The sequence below is a fragment of the Podarcis bocagei genome (genome assembly GCF_964188305.1).
Source record: "Podarcis bocagei genome assembly, chromosome: 1".
Lineage (NCBI taxonomy): Eukaryota > Metazoa > Chordata > Lepidosauria > Squamata > Lacertidae > Podarcis > Podarcis bocagei.
The window spans coordinates 53,052,255-53,079,256 of NC_138125.1; the positions used below are offsets into that span (position 1 = coordinate 53,052,255).

The 27,002-nt window shown below is 40.4% G+C and overlaps 1 protein-coding gene across 5 annotated transcripts in view; it reads left to right on the top strand.

Moving 5' to 3' along the window:
- Window positions 1-2,214: 2,214 nt before the first annotated feature.
- PHF21A (PHD finger protein 21A) overlaps window positions 2,215-27,002 on the top strand; it is a 132,819-nt gene continuing 108,031 nt past the window's right edge. The window contains exon 1 of one of the 5 annotated variants that reach the window (XM_081164843.1): window positions 2,215-3,224. The gene's annotated coding sequence lies outside the window, so the exon portion shown is untranslated. Of the gene's footprint in view, window positions 3,225-3,470; window positions 3,627-27,002 lie in introns of those variants that run through there. The other 4 variants (XM_081164842.1, XM_081164841.1, XM_081164839.1 and 1 more) reach the window with 4 other exon arrangements.

Consider the following 27,002-nt stretch of genomic DNA (forward strand, 5'->3'; position numbering starts at 1 on the left):
TACACCTATGATATTGTATATCTATGGCCAGTTATATAAAATTCCTCCCTACTCCAGAATGAAGATAAGAGCAGTCCTGCTGCTCAGCGGTCAACCAGGTAAGAAAATAAGAGCACTTCCAGATCAGGCCCAAGACCCAGTGAGTGCAGCATCCTTTTGTCACTGCGGCCAACCAGATGTACATTGGAAAGTGCCTCTAGGTAGCAGGACATGAAGAGAACCACCCTCTTCCATAGTTGGTACCCTACAGTTAGTATTCAAAGGCATATTGCTTCTATTCTTAGTGGTTGAATATAGCCATCACAGCTATACAACTTTTCGGTTTCTTTTCTCTTGGTTTTTTATTATTATGGATTTTGTGTTTTTTATATTGTTATTTTATGTTGTGAATTGCCCTGAGATCTACAGATGTAGGGCAGTATACAATATAAAGAATAATAATACAAGTATTGCATGGCTGATTTAAAGCTATGTTTATTCATTTGTTAGGTACAGCAAATATGTGTCATCACAATTCCCTATAGCACATAAACTTTAAAAGAACTTTACTTCAGCAGACTTTGCATATTGCATGCACCTTTGAGTTTTAGTTTTCTATTGATGTAATTTTCTGAACTATTAATTACACGATCAAGTCAACACATATCTGAAACCAAAAAAGCAAAAGAAGATACTGTATCTTACAGCAGGAGTCTAGTTACACTTGCTTGGAAGTCAGTTCTGCTTATACTGCCAGTTATTTGACAATAATTAAGTATGAGTATGTCCCATTGAAAACAATGGCATAGGAACAGTCGCAACTCTCTTAAATCCCATGGATTTCCCTTGATTGGATTGTTTCAAACATGTTTAGGAGAGTGTTATTAGTTTTACAATCTTATTAAAATGGGTCTTTAAGCAACTAATTTAAAATATAATTATATTGTATGGTCCTTTTAAAATTATGCTTATTAACCTTTAAGTTACAGCAAAAGAAATCCTATGTATTTTATCTCACTAACAATTTTTTGAAGAACATTACCATATCAGTGAGATGTCAGACTTGGCATATCTAAGGTAACTTAGAAAGTTTTAACTTTCTATTAATTTAATTTTATAAAACTTTTTAATTTACAGGCACCTGGAGGGTGGATTTTCTATGGGAGCCTATGAATACAAATGGCACCATAAAGTACAATAAAACTTTTTTTAAAAGCTAGGTATTGTAATAGTATTAAGAAAAATCAAAACATGAGTGGATAAAGTAGAATTTGTCATGCATCTAAGAAAGTGTGTAGTGATTCTTTTGGATGAGAGACTACGCCACGTTAGCTGTGCCTAAGATGCTGTTGTGATTGATGTGCCTCTTCTTTGGTACATTAGCAAAGAACGTTGTATTTTTCGAGATGTCGCTCATGTCCCCACCCTGTGCTCTGATTTATGCCACTCTCCTAAATATGTTTACCCAGTAGTAAGCCCCATTAAATCCCGTCACATCTGCTTACAAGTAGGTAAGTGTAGCACTGAAACCTTGCTGTGCAAAGGGAGCTCTTTCCATTGTTAGGATGTTGCATGTATAGTTATTTTTGTGGCGTCCCGTTCTCCTGCCCCCACCCCCGGAGCCCTTGCTGCCCTGTTGCATCAACTTCCTGTGCAAAGCTCCTCGCTTTGGGATGGTGATGCTTCTTGTTCCCTCTCACACCCCTTTCCCTCCTCCGGTATGTCAGCTTCCTGTGCAGAATCCCCGACGTTAGGGCTAAGGATGCTTGTGCAGCCGCTGCTTTGGTGCATCAACTTCCTGTGCAAAGCCCCTTTGCAATCGGGGCGATTATTCATGTTTTCACTCCTGCCCTTGGCGCATCAACTTCCTGTGCAGAATCTTTTTTTTTTTGTGCAAATGGGGGAAAGAGAATGTTTGTGAAAGAACACTGCGTGCTCCTTTTGTTGTTGGCGTGGTGTTTTTTCTCTCGCTTTTGCCCTGGTGCATTCGCTTCCTGTGCAGAATCCTTTGCAGTGGGGCGGGGTGGGGGGAGGAGTGCAGTGAGCGAGCGAGGATGCTTGGCCGTGTGTTTCTCCCTCATTCCTCGGTGTATCCGCTTCCTGCGCAGAGCCACTTGCATTAGGGGAGGGAAAAAAGAAGATGCTGGCGCTTCTGGTTGTTTCTTCTCGCCGCCGCCGCCGCCTGCCCCAGTGCACGATCCCTCCCTCCCTCCCTTCCCCGCTGGCTCCGGTGCACGATCCTTCCCTGCCGCTGCTGCTCTACTAGAGTTTGCTGCCCTACTTCACTCTACTTTAGTTTCACTCACTTTACATCCGGGTTTTTTCCCTAGGCAATGGGTGCCGCAGCACAGCCCGTTCCTTAGGCAAAGGGAAATAAATTCGCTGCACCGACACGTCAAGTAGTCCCTCAGGAGGAGCCTTGAGGCGCCCCCTCCTCCTCCCGAGGAGGCCGGTCGCCCCTCCTCCCTCACTCATAGGGGGAGAGGGGTGGGGGGAGAGGGAAGGGGGAGCTCACCGCCCCCTCCGCTTTTGTCCCCTCCCTCGTCTCCTCCTCCCCCCCCACTCCACCCGCTCGCTCCGGAGAGCGGCCGGAGTAGCTGTATGTGTGTGTGAGGGAGGGAGATAGCTAGAGAGAGAGAGAGGGGAGTTGTGTCGGGGGCGCGCGCGAGCCTCGAGTCGGGAGCGCGCGCCTCCGGCAGGCCAGGCGAAAGCAAAGGAAAGGAAAGCGAAGGGAGGCCGGTGGCGGAGTGATCCAGGCGTGCGGGTGCTGCGGCCGGGCCGGGTGAATGGGATTGAAGAAGAGTTCAGCTTCTCGGCTTGTTTTTGTGTCACAGTTTCTCTTCTCCTGCGCCTCTTCTGCCTCGTTCCTTTCTTCCTGCCCGCCCCCTCCTCCCTGCTGCAGGAGGAGCCCCCCGGGGAGAGGGGAAGGAACAGGACCCCTCAGAGGAGAGGGAGAAGAGGAAAAGCAGGAGCAGGAGGAGGAGGAGGAGGTGGAGGAAAAGGGAGCAACCAGCCAACCAACCATCTTCCACTCCCAGCTTAGATTAAAGAAAGTGAGAGGAGGAGGAGGAGGAGGAGAGGAGAGGAGCCGAGAAGAGGGGGACAGGGAGGCCCGGAGGAGCAGCTGCACCACCTTCTTCTCCCTATGAAGAGGAGTCTCCCCCCCTCCAAGAGAGGTCCTGCCAGGGGGGGCCCGGCCAGACAGCGGCGGCAGCGGCAGCAGCAACATCACCACCACCAGCAGGGTGTAGTATCCCACCTTTTGGATTCTCTCCTCCACCTCCCTGTTTTCTACGCTCTGTTCTTTCTTTCTCTTCTGCTTCTCTCTCTCTCCCCCCCCCCCAAGTAGTGCTGGTCTCCCCCCTCCCCCTCCCCGTTTTGTGCCTTGTTGTCTTTCTGAGGGAGTTTGGCGGGTAGGGGTGGGGGGATAGCAAAGGGTAGGTTTGGAGGGCGACGACGACGACGACGGGGTGTAAAGTCCACCATCAGACTCCCGAGCCAACTTGGAGATAAGGAGCAACAACTTCAGTTTAATTCGCCCCCCCCCCCACGCACTCACAGATATATAGATGTAGATCTGTGTAGATCTATAGGCGCGAGATGCGGGAAGGGGGCATGTCCTTTCTCTGTCACCTGTAAGGATTGAAGTAAGTTTCTGAGCGAGGAGGGGGTGGAGGAGCGGGAGGGAGTAGGTGACACATTGGAGTAGGGAGGGAGGGGGGAGAAGGAGATGACACATTGGCGGGGAGGGGTGATTTCTCCCATCCCTTCTGGTTTTCCTCGGGATGATTATTTCCAGGCCCTTTTGTGTGTGTTGGGCTGATTTTCCTCTGTGATGCTGCTGGGGGAAGTTTTATTATCTTGGAAATGATGCTGCTTTGATGATTGAGGATTCGTAGTAAAGCTGCTGCGGCGGCGGCGGTTTTTTCCGCCTCCCTTCTTCTTCGTCTTCTTCTTCTTCTTCTTCGCCTTTAATTTGTCTTGGTGGCCCGAGTAGTGCTGGGAAAATTCCGTTTCTTCAGCAACTTGTTATTCTGAAGTCTCTCTTGCCCCCCTCACCCTGGGGCAGCCCTTGCTGCACGGATACAAAGCTCGGTGCAAGGACACCTTTGGGATTTCACACTCCTACTCTGGCACATGTTTGCAGTGACTGGAGATGTGTACCTTCTTTTTTTCCTCCTCCTCTTCCATTTCTGCGTGTGTTATGTAGGAGGAGTGAGGTTGTATGTGGGACTGCCATTTCGTCTGGTCCCCTTGTGATTGTGGATCTCCTTACTTTTCTGTTTGCTTCTTTGTTATTCTGATGGGATCCCTACCCCCCAAAAAAATATTTGCAGTGTGGTTGATGCCTTCAAGATTGCATTGTTAGACTTTTTTGTTGTGGGGGGATTAGATCAACCCCACTCACTCATGGCTTTGCACTGTTTGAGATACAGTATAAGTATGTACAGTATTGGCCACTTTTTGGTTATTTGGTTGGGGATGCTTGCAGGTGGCAAGGAGGTTGTTTTGATAGGTCGGAGGATGCTACTGTATTTAAATTACATGCTATATGTTTTAAATGTCAACTCAGACTATGCACACACACTTACAGACAAGCACCAGTAAAATCAGTGGGTTATACTCCAAAGTAAATGCCGTTTGAACCAAGGGGCTTAATTTATTTGTATTGTTTATTGTATGTGATTAAACTTCAGCGGGCCATTTGTAAAGTTGTAGTGGATTGATACTTGTTCAGGCCTTTATACTTGAACATGGATTTTGCTTCCGTGACCATACTTTTCAGCTCTATTTCCAACAGGGATGTGACTTTTTAAAATGAAAGTTGCAATATAAAATATCTGCATATAGAAAATAGTCTGATGTAGGTTACTTATAGCATAGTAATGATAGTTAAGCACTATATTTCTCCATTGATTAATACTGGGCTTGAAAATTAGCGCACTTGATCATGTTAATCACAGCAAGACACTTATTATTACAATACTTGGGGAGAAGCTGCTGCTCATGTCTGCTGAAATAACTCCATAGGAAAAATCCTTTTAAAGGAATAAAGGAAAGGAACTACAGAAATGCATTCTCAACAAACAACTTTCAAAATCCTTCACTGTGATACTAGCAGAATATCATGGTCCAAGATCTTATCACTTCGTCAGTCCTAAACCTGTTTTGCTTAGAAGTTCTTAGGATAGCATTATTTGGGAGTAAGTTGCTTTTCAATTGGAAGAGTTTAGGGATGTAATAATTTTAGGGACCAACTTTCATATCCTTGTTTATATTTAATTTATAGTTTCCCTTGACACTTCAATGTTAAGTTTTACTTTGTGACAACTTCCTTTACATGTAGCAAGCACTAAAACTGGATGCTATTTTTAAATTTTCTCTACAACGGGTAAATGCCGCAGTAATAATCACCCCCACAATGAAAAGTAAGGTTAAATAGGGTTGGAAATGTTTTTTGATGTTATGCTGTTTAGCTAAATATTAAGAATCACTGAAGGTCAACATTATTAGGTGACTTTTCTGATATAGCTGAAAATGTGGGGTTAATGTGGGTGTAACCTTGTAGATCCTTAACCTTGACAGTAATACACACCACTGAATATACTTTAAATTTTTAACATAGAGACTTGTTTAAATAGCTTTTCAAGAAATGACTTTCTTCCCTATAATCCTCTTATTTAAATACACTGATATTTAATAATAATTCTGAGCAAGAGAGAGCCCTATTTGTTTTCATATATTCTATGAACTTGTGTATCCACACTGGAGTTTCTTGCTATTGGTTTACATAGTACTTAGTAAGCACTACTCCATGGCTGGGGTTCTCAGGGCAGCATCATTTGACACTGCAGTGCACATAAACTTGGAATTAGATTTTACTATCTTTTATTCAGTTTTTCCTCTGATGAAAACTCTTTAACTTCTGAATTCCCTTCAACAACAGTAGCTATATTATTAACCAGTAGAAGTGAAAATAGGACCATGTAAAAAATACTTTAAGAAACTGGTTGTTGTCATCTTTTTTCCTCAGGAGCTTCCAGTTTTGTTTTGTTTTTGTCGTTCATACAGTAACTTCTGTGAAACCAAGTCGTTGCCTGCTGGAGTATTTATGGCAGGGGTGGCTAACCTGTGGCCCTCTAGCTGTTGTTGGGGTCTCCAACTCCCATCAGCCCCAGCCAGCATGGCCAATGATCAGGACTGATGGGAGCTGTAATACAACAATATCTAGAAGTTTGCAGATTACCTCTGGCTTATGAGGAAAAAGGTAAAATAGCATCTTCCTCTGGAATCCATTCTGCTTACCACTTTTGTATAATGGCCTTTGAAGTTGGGCATCAGGAAATGGGAACTCAGTTGAACTCAAAGGGTCTTACTCCTGAGTAAACATGCATAGGATTGTGCTGTAAAACAAGGATGATCTCCCCTCCTTTATTTAAAGTATTTTCAGGTTAAATGTTGTTAATAGAAAAGCCTGTATTCATGCATCATTGTGCATACAGGAGTGCTTCTGCATCGTAAGCACAAATGTAAGTGGTATTTGTAATAAGTGTTGGGACACCCCCCCCCCCCGATTGTATTGGAAAAAGAATGATCAAATGAGATGGCTAGGATTTACTTGTTTTCTTTTTCAAGTGTACCACTTTCCTCCTTTATAAGCAATTATAATTAATATATTTAGTGTTTCAAGCTTGATATTGAAATGCTGTTTAAGATTTGTAGTGATCTTTTAGAGCTAAACAAGTGTTCACTGTTGGATTTTAGTACTTATTTCCTGTAGTTCTCAAAGTTCTGAAGTTGCAGCAAAGTATTTGGGCCAATCTAGCCAAAGCTAATTGCTTTTAAATCTCATTGATTTTTAGTGGGAGTGATTTGAGCACATGCTTAACTCTCTCATTGAAATCAATGCAACTTGAAAGTGATCAGCTTAGTCTGGCACGGCCTCTGTGTATATTGAAGTTATTGGTGATAATGGAACAATTTCTCATCTTGTTGTTTGGGACATGCTTGCCTTTTATAAATATTATCAGTTAGCTACAAACTTAAACTTCAAGCCTAACCAAGTCTACTCAGAAGTAAGTTTTAATTGAATTTGCTGGGACTTACTCCCAGGAAAGTGAGACCAGGATTGCAACATTAGTCATGCTTGGAGTATAAATTGGACCCACTGATTTCAGTAGGTTTAGTCTACTAAGTATGACTTAGGTCTAGATTAAACTCTATAGTATTTTCTTCACGTATAATTCTTTGTTTCACACCAGAATTATACTGTTGCGTTGTTTCAATTTAATATATGGGGGAAATAGTTCTAACAGTTACTAAGAGTTGTGTTTTGCACTAGGCAGGGAATAGAAACTGAAACGAGTTGCTTCAGTATCACAGGGATAACTTTACCATTGGAATGAATTTCTGAATTGCAGTATGTGGAGATGCTTCATGGTTATAATTTAATTCTACCCAATTTTGTATAATATTGTTAACAGTTAATATGACTATTAAAAGAAATATGTTCCACTTACTGTAGTTTGAAGTAAATAGTATGGCAAGTGAGAATTGTTTGGTGCTGTGATTTTAACTTCTGGAGTTAGATATTGCTGATGTGTTTGTGTAGTGTGAGAACCTGCTTAAAATCTTATCTTATTTCACTGTTAAAGAATAGTAAAAGAAGTTGAACTGCAAAAATATAGAAATTTTTGCATATAGTCAATCTCCATGGCATGGAATATCCCTGGACACTGAGAAACGTCAAAATGCACAGTGCTACAATGAAAATGCAACAGCTGATTTACACATCTCCTTGGAAATCTTAGAGACAAATCTAGCTCCCCCCCCCCCCCCCGCAGCATGTAAACTGTGTGATGCAGAAGAATACTAGTGCATGAAAAGTTACTGGAGTTGTACCTTTTTACTATGAGTTCTTTATTTGCAGTGTGAGGGGGGGGGAACCCCTCAGAATTGTTATGCAAATTCTATTCTGCTGTTGTTGTGTTTATGCAAGAGGCTGAAAATAAGCTTTGAGGCAAGTGTTGTAGTAATGGTGTATTAAGTCATAATTGTAGTTCAGAACTTGATTCAACAATTTTTAGAATTAAGATACATATTGGCAAAAGGCTGTTCATCCCAGTGCAAAAAGGGATGTTTACATCTAATTCCTCTGAGCTCAGCTTGTTTGAGGATAGCATATTCTTGGAGCTACTACATGTATAGAGGCAGGTTGTATGCTGGTTCCTGGATAGGTAGCTTATTGACACTGAAGAGCATAATGTTCCATATTAGAAGCGTAACTTGTTAGGGAAACAGACGCAGGGAAGCCAGCAAACTGCAAGCTATTTCTTGAAATATTTTCTATGCGAGTTTTGGTGTTAGACTAGACAAAGGGTTTTTTATATATATAGTGTGTGTGATTCTTTGGTGAAGAGGGCCTGGTTCTTTGATGAAGAGATGACCAATCACCTATACCTAAAAACCTCATTGCTAATGTGTGCTTACAAATGTTATCTCACACAATACAGAAAGAATAGTTCAAGCGCACATGGCACTTAATTTTAATCTGCTCAATGACCCATGAACATTCAATAGAAGGACACTTGGCTTTTCCAGTGTTAGTTTCTGTGTTCTTGTATCTTTTAATTTTTAACTGGGGACATTGGTGTGCAAATCTTCTCAATTGTGATTAAATTATTTATTAAATAGGTGATTAATATTACTTATTAAAATTTTCTATCTATGTTCAAATTCTTAAGTCATGCAAGCAGACTTCCCCTTCTTCCCACACTCCCTAAATCTTCACTGGAGGGTTTCTCACTCCTCTTAAGCAGATATGGGGGCATGTGAGGGGGAGAGGAAATCTGTTCTGCCAAGAATGCCCATTCGGCTGTCAGATGGATACCATTGGATTCCACTGTAAATCTTGGAAATACTCCTGCATTAGCTTTGAATTTGTGAGATCTAGGATCCAGTTAAATGCAAACTGAGGTTTTCAGACTTGTAAGACAGCTTGAAGCCTGTACAAAACTGTGTTCTGTTTTGTCAGCTCATGTGACTGTGTGCATAAAGCACTCCTGACAATTGAAAGTTAAGCTCTGAATTACTGATTTAGACTGATCAACTTTCCAAACATAATGCTTTCTTTAAAGAAATATAAGCACATTATGTGGTATGTCAGCAGTGTGATTCTGCATAGGTTTGTCAAAATTTATGGGTAATTCAGCTTTGCAAATAGAATGATGAGTGCCCTTTAATACACTATTAACACTATCTGTCTCATGGACACCAGCATCCTTGGCTGCTGCTTTATCCAAACCGAGACTCTCTCTTATGTTGTAAATGAAATATGAAAGTTTTTAGATTATAAGACATAGTATAACCATATTGTCCAGAGTGGCTAGTAGCAGGGTGTTTCCATATAGGAAAGGAGCCTGATCTGCTGGACAAAATGATCAAAAAATATATATTCTCAGCTTTCACTTGCTGAAGATAAAGTTTTCAACAGTATATCAAATGTAGCTTTTCAATTCATGATTCCACCTTCCCTTGCTTTTCAGCAATGTACTGAAATAGAGAAACTTCTACATTTTCATCTTATTAAACCCAGTCTTATACCCGGTTTGCTGGTGCATTCTGGCAACTGCTGACTTCCCCTCCCATCTCCAAATTTTATGCTTCCTCACTATGATCCTTCAGTGATTAAAAGGAGTTATATTATGTTAACCATGAGAAGTTTAATGTGTACCTTTTTAGAAAAAGAAAATGGCTGTCTTCTCCATTAAATTAAGAGTGGGATTTTAAAACCTATGTGCTGTATTTAATAGGAAAGCAAAGAGCAAATTTTAATTGATTAAGTGTTAAATTTGAAAGTGAAAAAGTTTGGGGCCTTTTATCTTAAAGTCTAATCCTCCGATAACACTTTTTAGATTGTTAGTAGGCCTAAGGGAAAAAATCCTCACATATAAGCCAAAATATGGTGTTTTTCCTGTTTTGTTTTGGCTGCATGCAGAACACAAACTGTCAGTACTTGAAGAGAAGAAGCACTAGGCAGAAAGGCATTGATTTCTTTTTTCCTTTCCCTCTCCTGCTGTGTTTCCAAGTATTGTTAACCATGTGCTACTCTAAGGCAATATACTTGCATGCAAAATAATGGTTGATCTCCTCAGTCAATTAGCAATCGGGGCTTAGCATCTTATAAATCCAAACTTATGAGTAATCACAATATTTTTTTCTGATAAACTGACTTATAGTAGTCATGGCAACAGCTGTCTTGGCTTTTTATGGACGGTACAGTTGCTGCATCTGCAGGCTTCATCAATACTTCGGCTGCCTACAGAGGGAAGTGCAGTAGAATGTCTGTCTGGCGGTTTCAGCAGCACTGAATATTGCACTGTTGCAGTACTGTGTGCTTTTCATGTTCCAAAACTTTATGGAGCGCTTTTCTTTTTCTGCCTATTAATTGTATAAATGCTAAAATTGGCACCTCTGGTGAAATGCTGTGACAACAGTGTCATTTTTTTGACTATAGATTGTTTCTAGAGTCTTCACTAGACATAAGGTGGTTACTTTAAAGAAACAGTTGCAAGAATAGAACCAACACCACATGTTGCCTTCTGGTGGAAACTTTCTTAAAATTGTTTTATCCTTTCTTTCTACTGAACTGATATATAGTGAACACTGCAAAGAGGCTTCATCTGGATTTTTTTTAAACTTTTAGTTTGTTCCTTTCTTGTTTCATGAAAGATAGATTCCACTTTAATCCATGGCAGAGAAAGAGGGATCCTGTTTTTAGTAAAATCATTATTGAGCCAGGGGTAGCACTCAACTTTCAAAATGCAATCTTAAAATGGTGTATGGTTGGTGGTATGTGTTTTCCATAAAACTTTGATTTGGGAAAATTTATGCTTTGAGTTAATGCAGATCTGAATTAGCATATTTATTTGATTTACATTTGGGGGGGGGGACCCAAAACAAATATCAAACTGAAAAGGTATGTACTGTTAGTTTTATGCTTTTTATAAATATCTGAAAAAGTTCCACAACTACTAAAAGTAGTTGAAATAAAATTTGATTCAGGGGGGAAAGTCAATAAAGTGCACTTAGTGTGATCTGAATGTTATATTCAAACATATTCAGAGCTTCACTTGAAAATTATTTTTACTGAAGTACTTGTCAATATTTTAAGACATGACATCTGAAAAGCACACACTTCCCTTACATTATTTAGATTTTAAGGCAGGCAAAGCAAATGTATTAAAAACCATTAACACACTAATCTAGCATGTGTGAAAGAACTATGAGCATAAATATATGCTCTTCCTTGGAATAGCCACACAGGGAAAAAATAGTTACAACATTGCGTAGATGCAGAAATTGGCAAGTAGAATGCTATATTTACAGTTGGGTTTTCCTTTCTCCTGTGTCCCTGAAAAGCCACTCCTGAGAATTAAGGGGTCCTTTGGAACATGTGTGCCGTGAGTGGGGTGGGCCACAGCAGCCCAGGGATGCTGAGAAAATTCAGTGGGGCCCCCCTTGTGCAGGCAGAATGCCTTTACACTCACAAAGACACCTCTAGATCCAAACCATTAATTTTTAGATTTTTGACTAGTAATGTGTCCTTTCCAGTTGCCCACTTCAGATGGTATTGTGTCAGCCCATTATGAGACTAATTCATTTTATGAACGATGCAAATTTAAAAAGGCAAAATATTCTGCAGAAAAATAGTTGAAAATATTCCCCATATCCTTTGTTATTCTAGACCAGAGTTTAAACATTATTTAAGACATTCTGGACAATTTATTTATACTGTTGGGGGAGATGTCTTGCTTTGCATTGAGAGCCGTATTAAATCTGTTCTTGAACTTGGGGGTTTTAGTTGTTCATATTTTGATACAAATGGTTGACACAACTTGTATATAACTTCTTCAATATGATTAATGGCAAGTCCTAGCCTCTGTATTTGTAAGAATTATTGTGTTATAACTAGAAGCACAGATGAAATCCTCAAAAATAGGTTTTGGGACTTTTATTAACTATCTCTTTGTTTATGTGTTTTGCTCGTTTATCTCAGAGGGATATAAAGTTTAGCTTTAAAATGTGATTTAAAGCAATTAGCAAATTTAAAAATAAAATCCAGAGCACCACCTGTGGAAGGAGATCTGGCAAGTCCTGTTGCCTAGGGACCACATTCTAAAGCTGTAGAATACTGTGGGATAATGCTGTACTTGGGAACTCACATGCTACTACCTATGTTTTATTAGTTAGAGTTTGTAGATGTTCATAGTCCCATTTAATGTACTCGGGGCATTTTGCCGATCAAATCTCGTGTTACCATGAATTTTGAAACAAATACATGCTAATGTAGCATTTGATCGACTTTCTTAATGAGAAAAACCAGGGTTGGAAAAAAGATAGGTGTTTGATTGTCTAGGCCAGGGGTAGTCAACCTTTTTATACCTACCGGACACTAATGCATCTTTCTTGATGGTAAAATTTCCTTACTGCCCACCAGTGCTGCAGTAACATGTGCCCTAGAACCCCTTACTGCCCACCTGGAATCCTGAAACGCCCATTAGTGGGTGGTAGGGATCAGGTTGACTACCCCTGGTCTAGGCTTATGGGACTTTGAAGTATTTTCACCTTTAATTTTACAGTTCTGTGGTTCTATGTCATGGATGTTTTAGTTGAGATTCTTGTATTGCAGGGGGTTGGACTAGATGACCCTCAGGGTCCCTTCCAAATTATATGATTCCCAGCCCTAGTGGGATTCTTGTTTTGCTGCTTGTATTATCTTGGTGAGGAGGAAAGTTGATAATTTGATTGGACATTGGTACAAGTATGGATGGACTTTTGGTTTTGAAAGCGTGGGACACTGGAGTCCATAGGTCATGCTCTACACATAATCTAAACAACCTTCTTGGAAAAACATTGACTACTGCTTTTGAAATGTGCAATTTTATGGACTAAGACTTGCAGCAGTTTAAGGATAATCTTTTAAAAATAGTAGATGTACTTGTGATATTCTGAGAGATCTGCTTTATGTGGCTATTGATTGGACAGTTTGGGATTTGGTGCTGTTCATGATACATGGTGGAAGGTTTATTTCAGGGTACTGCAATCAATTACTTGCCCCCTCTATATCACTTTTTTATAATTAATTGCACTAATCTCTTCTTTTCATAGGACACTCTAATTGATATTCATGAATATTTTTATGTTTCAAGCTAATCTGTATTATGGATGAGTAGCCTCTGCCTCTAGTATTGCTATATGTTTAAGCTAAAAAATAATTTTTGTAGTTTATACTGTTGTAGTTAAAGGTGAATCAAAAGTTCTCTTACCTGCCTAACTCTGTCTTCATAATTATGTGTGTGTTTTCATGGGACAAGTATATTACATAAAAAGCCCATTTTTTTGTTTCCTAAGTTACATATGGTGACCTCACTATCCTCGATAATAACTGCACAAAATCCTCTGGAATTTATTAAATAAGAAATATAGGTTATTGCTTTGATTCTCCATCTCCTTCATGTCCTGAGTAGAGTTCCTACATAGATTTCATTCCTGTACACCCTGTTGAAATTATTGGGACTTACTTATGAGTAGATATAGTGGTGCCTCGCAAGCGAAATTAATCCGTTCCGCGAGTCTCTTCGTCTTGCGGTTTTTTCATCTTGTGAAGCACAGCTATTAGCGGCTTAGCGGCTATCACCGGCTTAGCGGCTATTAACGGCTTAGCGGCTTTAAGAAAAAGGAAACAAACTCGCAAGAACTCGCAAGACGTTTCGTCTTGCGAAGCAAGCCCATAGGGAAATTCGTCTTGCGGAACAACTCAGAAAACGGAAAACTCTTTTGTCTTGCGCGTTTTTTGTCTTGCGAGGCATTTGTCTTGCGAGGTACCACTGTATGTATATAGTTTTACAGCACCATGCTATAGGTGTAATGTGCATGGCTCTTGAGAATACTTAAAATGCTCATCAAAAAAGATTTGGGGTTGATACCCTGAACTTAATAACTGTTAATGGGATACAATTCATTGTATTTGATGTGTGTGTAAACTTCAGTGATTGTTTCAAGAGCAGGTTGCTAAGACTTGAAACATAAAAATATAAATGGGATTCAGCTGGGTTGTGTAACTTTTAAAGAACACAAATTTAAAGGTCACTTTTCTGATCTTTACACAAATTCAGGTTTGTTTGTTTTTTAAAAAAAACCCTTCAATTTATTGAAGATGTGCTTTTATTTCTGGGGCAAGTTTCTTCAAATATATTTAATATCTGGTTCCAGCAATTCTTACAAAATATTATTATTTTAGTAAAGCAACATATGTACTCTGAATGGGGGGGCACTGTTCTCCAGTAGTTTGGGGACTGGAAGTGTTCTTTGCTTTACAAAGTGAGAGTCTCACAACTGATGAGGCTCCTCAATAAAGATGGTACCATCTAGCAGAAGAGCCTAGAATAGTATTAGCTTTTTTTGCTGCTTGTAGTCTATTAAAACCCCTAGATCCTTTTCACATGTACTCCTGGCAATCCAGGTGTGCCCCTTTTTATATTTGTGCAGCTTGCTCATATGAGATGAGATGAGATGTGATGTGATACATAACCTGGCCACTGTTATGCATGCTTTGGTGAACCTCAAGCTAGACAACTGTTGTTCTAGTGGGACTGCCTTTTGCTAGGAAATTTCAGTGGGTTAAGAATGAAGCTTCCCATTTATTAGTGGATAAACGCTGATGGGAACATCTTTTGGAACAAGTGTAAGAAGGATACTGGTTTCTGAGGGTAATTAAAAATGCCATGGCTAATCTTCTATAGCCCTAAAAGGGGACTGGATTCAGGATACCTACAGAAACTCCTTCTCCAATACTGTATGCTAAGATCAGCATGTGGGACTTGCTGTTAATCTGAATAGACTGCTTAGAAAAAGAGGCAAGGTTGGACCTTCTCAGTGCTTGGGTCCCTGAAGAGCAGTTTTGATGAGACAGTTCTATTTTCTCTCTTAAGAGAACATTAAGAGCACTTATTTTTGCAGATAGTTGAGAGCATTGCTGAACATTTATTGTATTGAAAATGGTAACCCGGGTGCTCTTCTGTTTTAAAGGCTGTTTCTATGTCTTGTTTTTGATAGTTTTGACAGTTTTAGGTGTTTTGTATGGTGATGAATTGGATTTCTTATTTGATAAATTGTTAGCTCTTTTGAAGAGTTCTGTAGAACCATATGACATGATAAAAATAACTTGAAAGTTTGGGTGGTAGATAGCTCAGTCAACAGAGCATGAGGCTTTTAATTCAGGGTTGTTTCTTGTGTAGAGCCCCACACAAGACAAAAGATTTCTGCATTGCAGGGAGTTGGACTAGATCATCCTTGTGATCCATTCCAACATTTACGATTCTATGATTCTTTTCATTGGAAGAGCTGCCTGTGGTCAGAAAAAAACGACCTTGGAGCTGGAGCTGGTCTGTGGATACCCTTGTTCTAGTAAATGGGGGGGGGGATGAAAATAAATGAAAGGTCATATAACACTTAAATATTTGTGTGAGGGAGAGAAAAGTTGGAATGGATCATGAAAAGTCTTTTTTAGTGATGTCTGTTCTTAACATGCTTATTTTTCAGTTTTTTTAATTGTGCAAATTAACATTTTTGCCTATGTTGCATAATGCAACTACTATGAGGTTGGAGAAAGGCAAGATCTGCAAAGTTTTTGTAGTGCCTCCCCCATCATTCTTGAAAGTTAGGCTCTTTCACTCAACTTTTGGGTCTTTCTAGACCTTGGCCACATGGTTTCCTCTGCTTATACATCCACATAGCCTAGTGACTTTGTTTTAAAAGAGAGAGAAAGCAAAGCAAGTTTCATAGGATACAAGATTCATAGGGTGCTGATTTCTACGCATAGTACCAAACTCCACATTTTCATGGCCTTTCATGCAACCATAGTAAAATTATTTGGTTTCTTGTTATTTTTGGTACGTAATATTTTGTCTTGCCTTTCATTCCAAAAACCCTCAAGGCTGCTCATATCAGAAGCTAAAATGATCTAAAGATGGTGTGATTTCAGTCTGAAATGAAAACAAAAATGAAACCTAACAAAATAGAGCAGAGACATGAAAACAGGGTGGAGTTAGGGAGGGAAAGAATGATTGAAGATGTAATGGAACAGAGAGGTTGTGCTAAACTATGTCAATGTCAATATGGAGGGAACCAATTGAGCCCAGAGGAGGAACTTCAATAATCTGGGAGGCACTGCAGAGAATGCTTTGGCTTGCAGACATTCATACCTCTGATGGCACTGAGATTTAGAGCAAAGCCTCTGATAATGAACCTGGGGGCTGGGGGTTAGTTTGTGCAGGAGAATATAATCATTCAAGTATCTTGGCCCAAGCTATTTAGGGCTTTATATGTAACAATCAGTAGCACTTTAAATTGTGCCGAGAAATGTGCTGACTGACAATGCAGGTGAAGCAAAGCCTGATGTTTTGTTCCATAATATAAGCCCAAGGTAACATTTTAGGGGCCATATTTTGCACCAGTTGAAAGTTCTAGACAGACTCTTAAGGGTAGCGCCATGTTGAACATGTTGCTCTGACCATGGCATGTGTGATGTATCTGCTTTCTTCAGGAAAGGGCAAAGCTGGGGCCCCAGCTGAAGCTGGGCAAAGGTTCTCCTAGTCATGACCACAGTCTGATTTACCTCTAGGAGCAAAGCTGGCTCCAGGAGAGCCTTCAGACTGCAAACCTACCCCATTTAGCTTTTTTCTTGATCCTGTGGGGTTATCCTTTGAGCAGCCCAGTGGTTGATGCACTTTTACAATTGCCAACTTGGGTCAAATGCCTATAGAGGCCGGCCTTTTCTGACTTAGTAGGCTATAATAAGATATTTAGCGTATTTTTCACACCATAGGACGCACCGGACAATAGGACGCATCTTGTTTTAGAGGGGGGAGAACAAGAAAAAAAATTCTCCCCCTCTTTGCCCAGCGCCCCTTCAGCGAAGTGGCAGGAGGCGCTGCGCAAAGAGGGGAAGAATTTCCCCCTCTTGTTTTCCCCCTCTAAAACAAGGTGCCGTTCAGTCGCCTTCAGGCAGCTACCTTGGAAGCCTGGAGAGCAAGAGGGGTCGGTGCGCACCAACCCCTCTCGCTCTCCAGGCTTCAGGTTCCTATTGGCCTGCTCTTTGGGGCTGGTGGGGGGAAGCCCACCACCAGCCCCAAAGAGCAGGTCGGGGAGCAGCAGAAAGGCGCGCAGCGGAGAGGCTGCTGCCATAGTTGCGCGTCACCTCTCCAGCTGGGAGAGGGTCGCGGGGCTATGGCATCTTTGCTCCATACGACGCACACACATTTCCCCTTCATTTTTGAAGGGGGGAAGCGCGTCCTATAGAGCGAAAAATATGGTATACCTTGTGCTCAGCACATCATGTGGTATCAAAGTCCACATTTTGTTGCAAGACCTACTACTTGTGCCTCTCCATATTCTCAAAGGATACACTGATTAAGAGAGGCACAGCTGCCTAGTTTTTACTTAGAATATTTATTAAGGAATGTATGAAGTCTATCTGCAGAATATATACTACAGTGACCTAATCCCAAAAGTAATTTATGGTGTAAGTAAAACTAGAAGATGAGGTTCTAGCTTGGTTTTGTTCTATTTTGGGGAAGTGTATTGGTTTTCCACTTTGTTTATAACTTAAAAGCTAACGGACAAAAAAAGTAGACTACAAATGGGTGAATGTAGCGGGGGACCAGTGGAAAGGGCCTTGTGATCTTTACCAAGAGTATCTGGCTGTTTATGGAGTCTAGGTGGCAACTGGAAAGAGAGCCTTGTCTTTAGTCTCCTCCTTTCAATGGGTAGATGTTACATATATGTGTGTGGGTTAGGGCAATGTTTTAAACAAGTGTGTTCAGATTCTACCTAAACTCTGGAGCAGAATTTGTGGTCCTGTAGATCTTGATTTCCAACTTCCATCATTTCTAGCTACCCCACATCATCCAGTCAGGGATGATGGGAGTTGTAGTCCAATAACATCTGAAGAGCAACAGGGTCCCCTGTCTCTCTCTAGAGCAGAGTTTGAAGTGTGGTTGGGAAGTTCCACTGACCTGCCTGGCCTAATTGCCACCTTTACCATTGGCCCTGAACCTCTTGGACTCCACCTGCACCTCTGCAATAGAGGATGGGAGAATGAAGCCCCTTCCACCGACAAACCTGTATTTTATATTCCTTTTGTTATGTGCCTTGAGGGTTTTCCATTGTAAAAGAAGGGCAAGATAAAAATAAACTTGAAAGATTCAAGAGCTATAACTCAGATTCTTACTTGCTTGGTTCCTTTATTTTCAAGTTGTTTTGTGAGGTAGTGGTTTGTGTATTTACTTAATCTGTAGACGTGTTGGGTATATTGAAAATTAATATATTACTATTCACCTGCATCTATAGATTACATTGCTATGTTAAAATTGTTAATCTTTTTTTGCTTGCTTATAACTTTTTTTGCCTAGGAGCAACATACTCCTGAGTTGGCAACATTTTGTGTGAACAAAATTATTCCATAGTAACAATATTTATAATATCTTTCCATTCTCTTCACTATAAAATTATAATCCTTCTAGATACAAAGTTAACTGAAGCCCATGGTCTGAATTTTGCTATAACTACAATAAACTGTTGTATGCACCTGGTTAAAGGAGAAGTGAATATTTATTGGTGCATTTCTGTGCTGCTTTTGGGCCAAGAGGACCCCAAAATAGTTCACAAATATAAAAACAAAGCACAGTTAAATGCTGAACAACACCAAGCAAATAACCGCAACCAGTAAAATGTTGATGTATAGTTGACTATAATGGAGTCAGCCTTAATAAGACACTACAAAATAAAAACCAATCGCTATAAAAAGCCCATTGATTTGTGAAACAATATAGCATTTATGAGACTTCACAGAAGGAGGAAAAGGGGCCAAACATGTCTCATGAGGGTGGGCATTCTAGACCCTAGGTACCACCACTGAGAAGGTCCTAACCCATATATTCACCACTGTGATCTTGGTTGGTGGTGAGATACTGAGCAGAACCTCCTAAAATCTTGGCAAGCTTGCAGACTCACATAGACCCAAACCATTTAGGGTTTCAAAGGTCAAGACCAGCTCTTTGTTTTTTATTCAGTTCAAATGAGCCAAGGGAGTGTTGGAGGAATGTGCCCTGATTACAATTGGGTTAGAATGTAATCCCTGAAAATTATTCAAAGACAGCCCCATTTAGAGTCTCTTGCAGCAGTCTAGGCTGGATATGCTGTTTGATTCTTAAACCTACTGAAGTGCTAAAAGAAAGAGAGATGGTTTCAGTACAGGCTTATTTACAACTCCTCTGCTTTTAACAGTAACATATTTAATCAAGGACATTTACAGAAGTACTCTTATGAAGACATTTAATGTATTAAATCTTGAGTCTAAGGGAATGTGCAACCAGCATTAACCTTTTACATATGGTTGAAGCAGTGCTGTCCCAACAAATGCTATCTTTTGCAAGGCATTTAGTTTTCTGGAATTCAGAACATTCACACACACACACACACACACACACACACACCCCTTGGTAAGAGATTGAACTCTGCTGTTCTGTTTTAACAGGTTTGCTAACATGCATTGTCAACAATAACTCCCAACAAGATTGCACCAAATGCAAGGAGCCCTTGCACTAGGCAGTTTTTCAGTGAAAAAGGAAAAAGTGTAATAGATCTGGAAGAAAGATCTGCTTGCTGCTGCAAGGCCGATTTCCACCTGGCCTAGGGGGCGGGTCCCACACTCACCCTGAACAGCTAAAAGAGGCTCCTGGGAGGCCATTGCTGGAACAACTCTTGGGTTGGGGCAACTGGGTAAAATGTTCTAAAATGTTTTAAGCGGTTTTAATTTTGGTTGCTCTGTTTCATTTTTGTCGGGTTGGTGTTGGTTAAATGTTTAGTTGGGGTTGGCAGTTACTTTAATTTGGTTATAATTGTAAACTGTTATTATTGTTATCATAATTCTCATTGGTTTTATCAGTTTACTGGTTTGTTTGTTGCTTGTATAGGATATCTTCTCGGTAGTGGCGCCCACCCTGTGGAACGCCCTCCCATCAGATGTCAAAGAAATAAATAACTATCTGACTTTTAGAAGACACCTGAAGGCAGCCCTGTTTAGGGAAGTTTTTAATATTTGATTAATTGTTGTATCTTAATCTTTTGTTGGAAGCCGCCCAGATTAGCTGGGGACAGTGGCGAAGCTGCATGCTCTGGCACTGGGGGCAGAGAGCAGGCAGGGGCATGGCTGGCGTGCCCCCGGGGTTATGGCACCTGGTGTGGTGGGGGTTTGTGGCACATGTCTGGGGGGCAGCCACGATGGTACCCCCCTCCCTGATGGTGCCAGGGCGGTGCTCTCCCCCCACTCCCCGTTCCTCTGCCAGTGGCTGTGGAAACCCAGCCTGATGGGCAGGGTATAAATAAATAAATAATACCTTGTTTTTTAATGTTTTGTTGTGTTTTATATGTTGTAAGCTGCCCAGAGTGGCACTTCCCCTGCAAGTGTATCTAGGAGCATAGGATATTATTGTCTTATACCGGGTCAGGCTGCTCCTTTGCCTGGTTTTATCTGTACCAGAGGTGGGTGAACCTGTGGCCTTTAAGATGTTGTTTGGGCTCTGAGTCTTATCAGCCCTAACCAGCATGACCAATAATGTGGGATGATGGGAGCTGTAGTTGAGCAATATTTGGAGGGCCACAGATTCCTCATTCCTGGTCTACACCAACTGACATTGACTGACCAGGGTACAACAGAAGTCTTTTCCAGCTGCACCTGAAGATGGCAGGGATTGAACTCATCTACAGGCAAAACATACGTTCTACCAACAAGCTTCTGCATCTCCCCCCCCCCCAAGCTTTAAGATGGACATGAGATATATAGCCACACAAGTTGGATCAGGGTTGGGCAACCATATCAAAGAATCATAGAACTGTAGAGTTGGAAGGGACCACAAGGGTCATCTAATCCAACCCTCTGCAATGCCTTGTAGCCTGGGATCTGAGTATGTAATGGGCTAGTAATGTTAGTTTTTGTGAGTCTTGTTGGCCAACAAGTGGCTCTCCCCTTTTGGAGTAAAGGATGGTGTGATTTTGGTTACGCCACCATTCTGCTCTTTGCTTTGCCCAGAAGCTAGCAGGCAGCAATCTGAATTTCTGCCATGGAATGGTTGACATTGTCCTACATATCGGAACGATTTCCTACTTGTGAAAAGAGACTGTCCAAATTTGTGATATAGCTGCTGTGTTCTCCCCACCCCCCTCCTAATGGAGGAGTTGGGTACACAGTTACTTTTTCTGGAAAGCCTACCACAGGCATATGGAGAATTACACTTTGCTGTTTGGCATTTTAAATATCTGTGAACAGGATGGGATTGGGGAGAAAGATTTCCTTCTGTCCGTTTTTCATCTTTTGGCAATACATTCATGCTTTGCAACTAGATTAGCCAGTAGGCCAACTGGGAGCTGAATGCTGCAACTACCTTCCAAAGCTTGCCATTGCCTCCCTTTATTGTGAAATCCGCTGAGCCATAAACTACTCTGCTTGTAAGAAACATGCAGGTAAATATTCTCCCCCCTCCACCCACTGATTTGTCAACTCATTTCCCTCCCCTCCCCTCCTCTTAAAGACATGGTTTGGGACATTTGCAGATTTATATTTGTGGATCAGGCCCAAGACTTGCATACTTGATTCCAACTTAGTCTGTAGTACCACTCACTTAAGCACACACTTGCCTCTTATGGTTTGCCCATTAAATTTTCTTGCATTCCTACTTAGCTTGACTGATGGAAGAGACTAGCACTGTGCAACACTCAAGCGAGCAAATCTTTTTTTCCACCTGAGATTTGGAATGAACTTGTGTGCTCCATAGTACTAGTGAGTGAGCAATGGCTCATGGTCTCCCCCTAGCAGAGAGACAGTGTTCTGCTGTTTGTTTGTAAAAATATGGATGAACCTGTGTTCTTTTTCTCTGCCTGCTTGGGGAGTAATGTGTGTATGTGGAAGGGAATATGATGGATTGTCTGGGATATGATGGATTGTCTGGATACAATTCATTGTTACCACAGATTAACAGTTTTTGACAGCTTTCTTTATTATTAACTGATTTCATATCTTCCATTACTTCCCCTTTAAAAGTAAGCTTTTGTTGAATGTAAGATCTAGTATACTTCATATAGGAGTGCATTGTTTCAGTACTGATGGAACATTTTTTCTTTTAGCTGTTTTTTAATAAATAAATAAGATTGTTCACAAGTGGAAAAATGGTATGCATTCTCATAATTTGGTCTTAATCTGTACAACATTGAGTTGCTTCACCAAGGAAACCTGTGCTGGTATTTGGCATCTTGGCAGAGAATGCTTTTAGTTTTGTCTAGGCATTAAGGTTGGTGTCCTGATATCTTACTAAATAGCTAGAAATAATACTGTATTTCATGAATGGGTTAAGTTTGAGTTGGTTCAGCTATGACCACTACTACTGTCAAAGTTCTTCAGGTTAGATTTTCTACTGTAGCAGATTTAAAATAAAACTTTTTTTGTACATGTCAGTGTCATTGAAAACTCTTCACTTTGCTTTGAAGAAAGTGAGGTGTTATGTTCATTCACAGATTTCATATGCTATAGGTAAATGGAGGAACAGGTTTTTTTTAAAAAAAAGTGGGCAGGGGGATGATATTGTCTTGGCATCTGTATGTTAACTTTATTAAGAGACTATGATAGCAACAGCAAGATTTTTTGCCCTAAAGTTCCCTGGAGTGCGTAGGCTGCTTAGTAACCATCCCCATTCATGTGAAAGGTAGTTCATATCAATTTGTCTATAAAGTGTTCATTGTTAACAGATAAATTACTCAGATAGTGACTCTTTCAGACATCATACCTAACCATGGTTTAGGTTTTAACTGCTTTGAGATTTTAATCACTTTGAGGTGTGTGTGTTTTTAAACATCAAGTGAGTGGTATATAATTTTTTATGAAATAAAATAAAATGAATAACCTTACCTCTGACTGAGCTTCCAGCATGCAACAAACCATGGTTTGGATCTGCTTGTCCACTTTCATTTTCTGTTCTCTTAGTTCTGCAAGTTCATAGCTGCATTTGTGGTACAGCAACCTAAAGAGTGATGACTGCATAATTTGTCAGTTTGGATACCATGCCAAACCACATGGTTTCAAAGTCTGGTTTGCCAGATAATTGTAAACTATGCTTTATCAGTCTGGCATCAAACTTGAAAATGTGTGCATGTAACCATCAACAGTAGTTACAATAAACTAACACTTTTTCTAAAATCAGCATTTTTCATGTAAATTATTTAATAGTTTTATTGTTGGAGCTTTTTAGGGGTGATCGTTTCTGGACAGGTTTCTCTACCTATCCTGTCTGTGATACTGAATAAGGCTGGAAAACACCCCTTGACTTCCTTATGTGTAGCTGAGATCACTTTCTTTCTCTGTTCTACCTAAGATTGGGGCAAGTGCGGCTCCCCAGATTTGTGGATTAATTACCTTGAGTTGGAGAAGCAAACTCTTCTGGTTACTTCCAGGCAGAGCCCAATCTATTGTTCGCTTTCACCTCCTCTTTTTGAGCACGTAGCCTGGACACAAGTTCAGACATGCAAGGTAGAGAGATCTTTGGGTTATGCAAAATACCCAGTAAAATCCAGGTCCCTAATAAAAATGGCTTATTTAATGTTTATAGTTGGAAGGAGGGGGAATAAGTTGCAGCCTAAAAAGAAACAACACATTTCTAGATTTGGAACCTAGTCAAACTAAAAGAAAATTGACCAATTTGCTTGCAAAGTGCAAGAGTCTCTCCTATATTAGATGCTAGATGACCTTTTGGAGGAAAGCAGCTGAATTTTATCTCCCTAGAGTCAAAGTAGGTGGGTAGGATTGACAGGTGGAGGGGAATTTGCTACGGGGAGCTCCAGGTAAACAACACATAAGCTGGAAGCCTGTGATTTACACTTGCCAACAGCCCAGTTAGGTGGGATGAGGAAGTGTGAATCAAAAATGTTTCCTTCTGATCCCTGACAGACAAGCTCACTGTGGGGGAAATACTATCCTGGGATGCTTTGTATGTAAGAGAAGAGAATTTCTGAGATGGCAAGGCTATCTTATTGGGGCTAGGTAGAGAGATTCGTACATAGGCAGGTGTAGTGTGTTCAGCCTGTCATCAAAGTGCTTTATAAAGGTTTATAATAAAAATATGAATCAAGATTGCGTAATAACCCTATGTGTGTATATTCTGTATTCATGGATGTGGAATATTGCTTAACTCGCAGTCCTTATATACAGAGTATGGAATTAACTGCTTTGTTTCTGTTTGCTGAAAAATGTAGTGGAAACCATGATCACTGGATTTTGCAACTTCCTTACAATGCATAGCTGTCCTTATGTACAGTTTAGCTAGAAACTTCAGAATGGCAAAGAGAAATACATAGAGGAGTGGTAGTGTTCAGTGCTTCTTATGCCTCATGCAGTATTTTATTGACTTTTTAAAGGTATTTGAAATGGCTTCTTAGAGCAAAAAGCCAAAGGGACATAACTGAATAAAATAAACTGCTCTGTAAAAATATTAGCCTGCAGAATATGAACGCTATGTGTGATAGTGTAAAGGAGGTAAATCTTACTTGGTGCATCAACAAATATACAGTTGCCAGGCATGTATACAGAACATTGTTGCTAGCATAAAATTGTAATTATGACCTTAATACTGTGAAGAGGCTTGCATGTACATGGTTTTTAAAAAATCATTTTTGCAATATTGTGAAATGTCTTGTGGAAGTATGAGAACTACAACTTTGGGAATATGTTGCATGGTTTCCAGGATATCCCTTTTATGGCTTTGCTTCTTAGAGGGAATTGCAGATGAACAGAATCTGGGTTTAAAATGTACTGTACTACAATTGCTGAAATATTGTGCTATGTGAAATTATATCTGCATAGGGTCATCATAACATTTGGTAAGAGAATGTATCATTGCTTATAATGTAGCCTCAGAGTTGCGGAACCTGTAGCTGAACTCTGACTCCCATAAGCCACAGAAATTTTGCCCAATGGTCTGGTTGATTGGAGTTGTAGGTCCACAACATAGGGGGATCCACAAGGTCTCCACTCATGCAGTATGACTTCTTATCAGTCGGGGGAGGGGGGATCTGGTCCTAGCTGCAGCGCAAGGAATTGCCTGTTCTGACTCCTCTCTGGAGGAATTCAAACACTGGGTTTATGCGGTGGTTTATTTGTTTTGTTTTTAATGAGGTGCCAGTACTCATGTATTCCAGCTTTTAAGGAAACAACTTTTAATAATTTTGTGCCATTCAGCACTGTGCTGTTTAGTATACTTATTTTACATAATTTTAATTCTGTTATAGTTTAATTATTTTCTTCTATTAACTATTAATTATTTTCTTCTATTAACTATTATCTTCTATATGTTTTTAGCTATCTGTGTTTAACCCATGTTGTTTTAATTTTTGTGAGCCATCTTGAGTCCCAGTTCTGGGGAAAAGGTGGAATATAAAATAAAAGTGCTATGGGTGCCATGGGAAGCAAAAAAAATGAGATGCTGGAACTCGGTACTGCTGAGTAAAAAGAAAGAAAAACAATAATATTGGGCTTATATCCATATAGGAGTGTCATTTTTTTAAAAAGTTATTCTGAATCCCTCAAAATTAGTAGTAGTACTTAGACATTTGAAATAGTTTTTTCCATCTCTGATTTGAGGACTTGTATTATATCAGAACCATGGTGTGGCAGATGTTTAGATTGTTCATATAAACCTTCCTGCCACTGAGAATATGAAAAGTGCCATAAATTGGGGAGGGGGTGGGAGGTTGCATTTTCTATGAGACTTCATGTCCCTTTGGCGTCTGGTGGCTGACACTTTTAGGAGTGATTCTTCTTCTTTTGCCCGGCATGTAGACCTGTGGTCTTCTACGTTTTCAGACTTAGGACCCACTTCTAACCCAAACATACATTTGGGGACACTTTTCCTAACTTGTTACCATATATTTATATGGCAGTACTGCTGCTATTGTGACCCATCTGCCCATGACCGGGTTGTGGTTCCTGGCCCACCAGTTAAAGATCAGTGTTATGGACTGCAAAGTTTTCTTAGCCTTTTCTCTTAAAACTCATTGCTTATTTCCCATAAAACTCATAAAATTAATAAAATTCCCATTTTACTGTCTCCCAGACTTAAGAAGCCAAGGACCATGCTTTCTTCTTTCAGGAATGGGAAGTTGCTGAGCCTGCCAGTTAAACGCAAAGCCAAACTTTCATTTTTGTTGCAAGAGTCACCTCTTAAAGTAGTAACGGGCCACTTTTGTTTTAGTGGTAATAGATAGGGTGATGTAAGGGAGAAAAGTAGATGACTAGATGGCTGGGGAAACAGATTGCATCTCTGTAGAGTGGTACCTTGGGTTACAAACACCTCGGGTTACAAACACTTTGGGTTACCGACTCCGCTAACCCAGAAGTAGTGCTTCAGGTTAACAACTTTGCCCCAGGATGAGAACAGCAATCGCACGGTGGCAGCAGGAGACCCCATTAGCTAAAGTGGTATCTCAGGTTAAGAACGGTTTCAGGTTAAGAAAGGACCTCTGGAACTAATTAAGTTCGTAACCAGAGGTACCACTGTATTTACTTTCTTGTCAGGGTGACACTCAAAGGTTATATAGCCTCTTAGTTTTTACTTTGCACAGTGCTGTCATCGTCTGTATTAGCTTGTGAAACTTAAGGCGCAAATTAAGTGATGGTTTAGATGGCTGCATGCATGTCTGTATAAAATAGCTTCAGCTGTGTTAGGAATATTATTATCATTATTATTGATTTATTAATTGCCTTCTGAACAACCATCTCAAGGTGATACACACTAAAGATAATTCCACAGAAAAGGGGCAGCCAAACTGAAAGCCATTCCCTGAGTTACTGCAGAGTGGGCTTTTGAGATCTTTGGAACTTGCATGAGAAACTCTTAAGTAGTTTCTCAAGTAACCTTGTC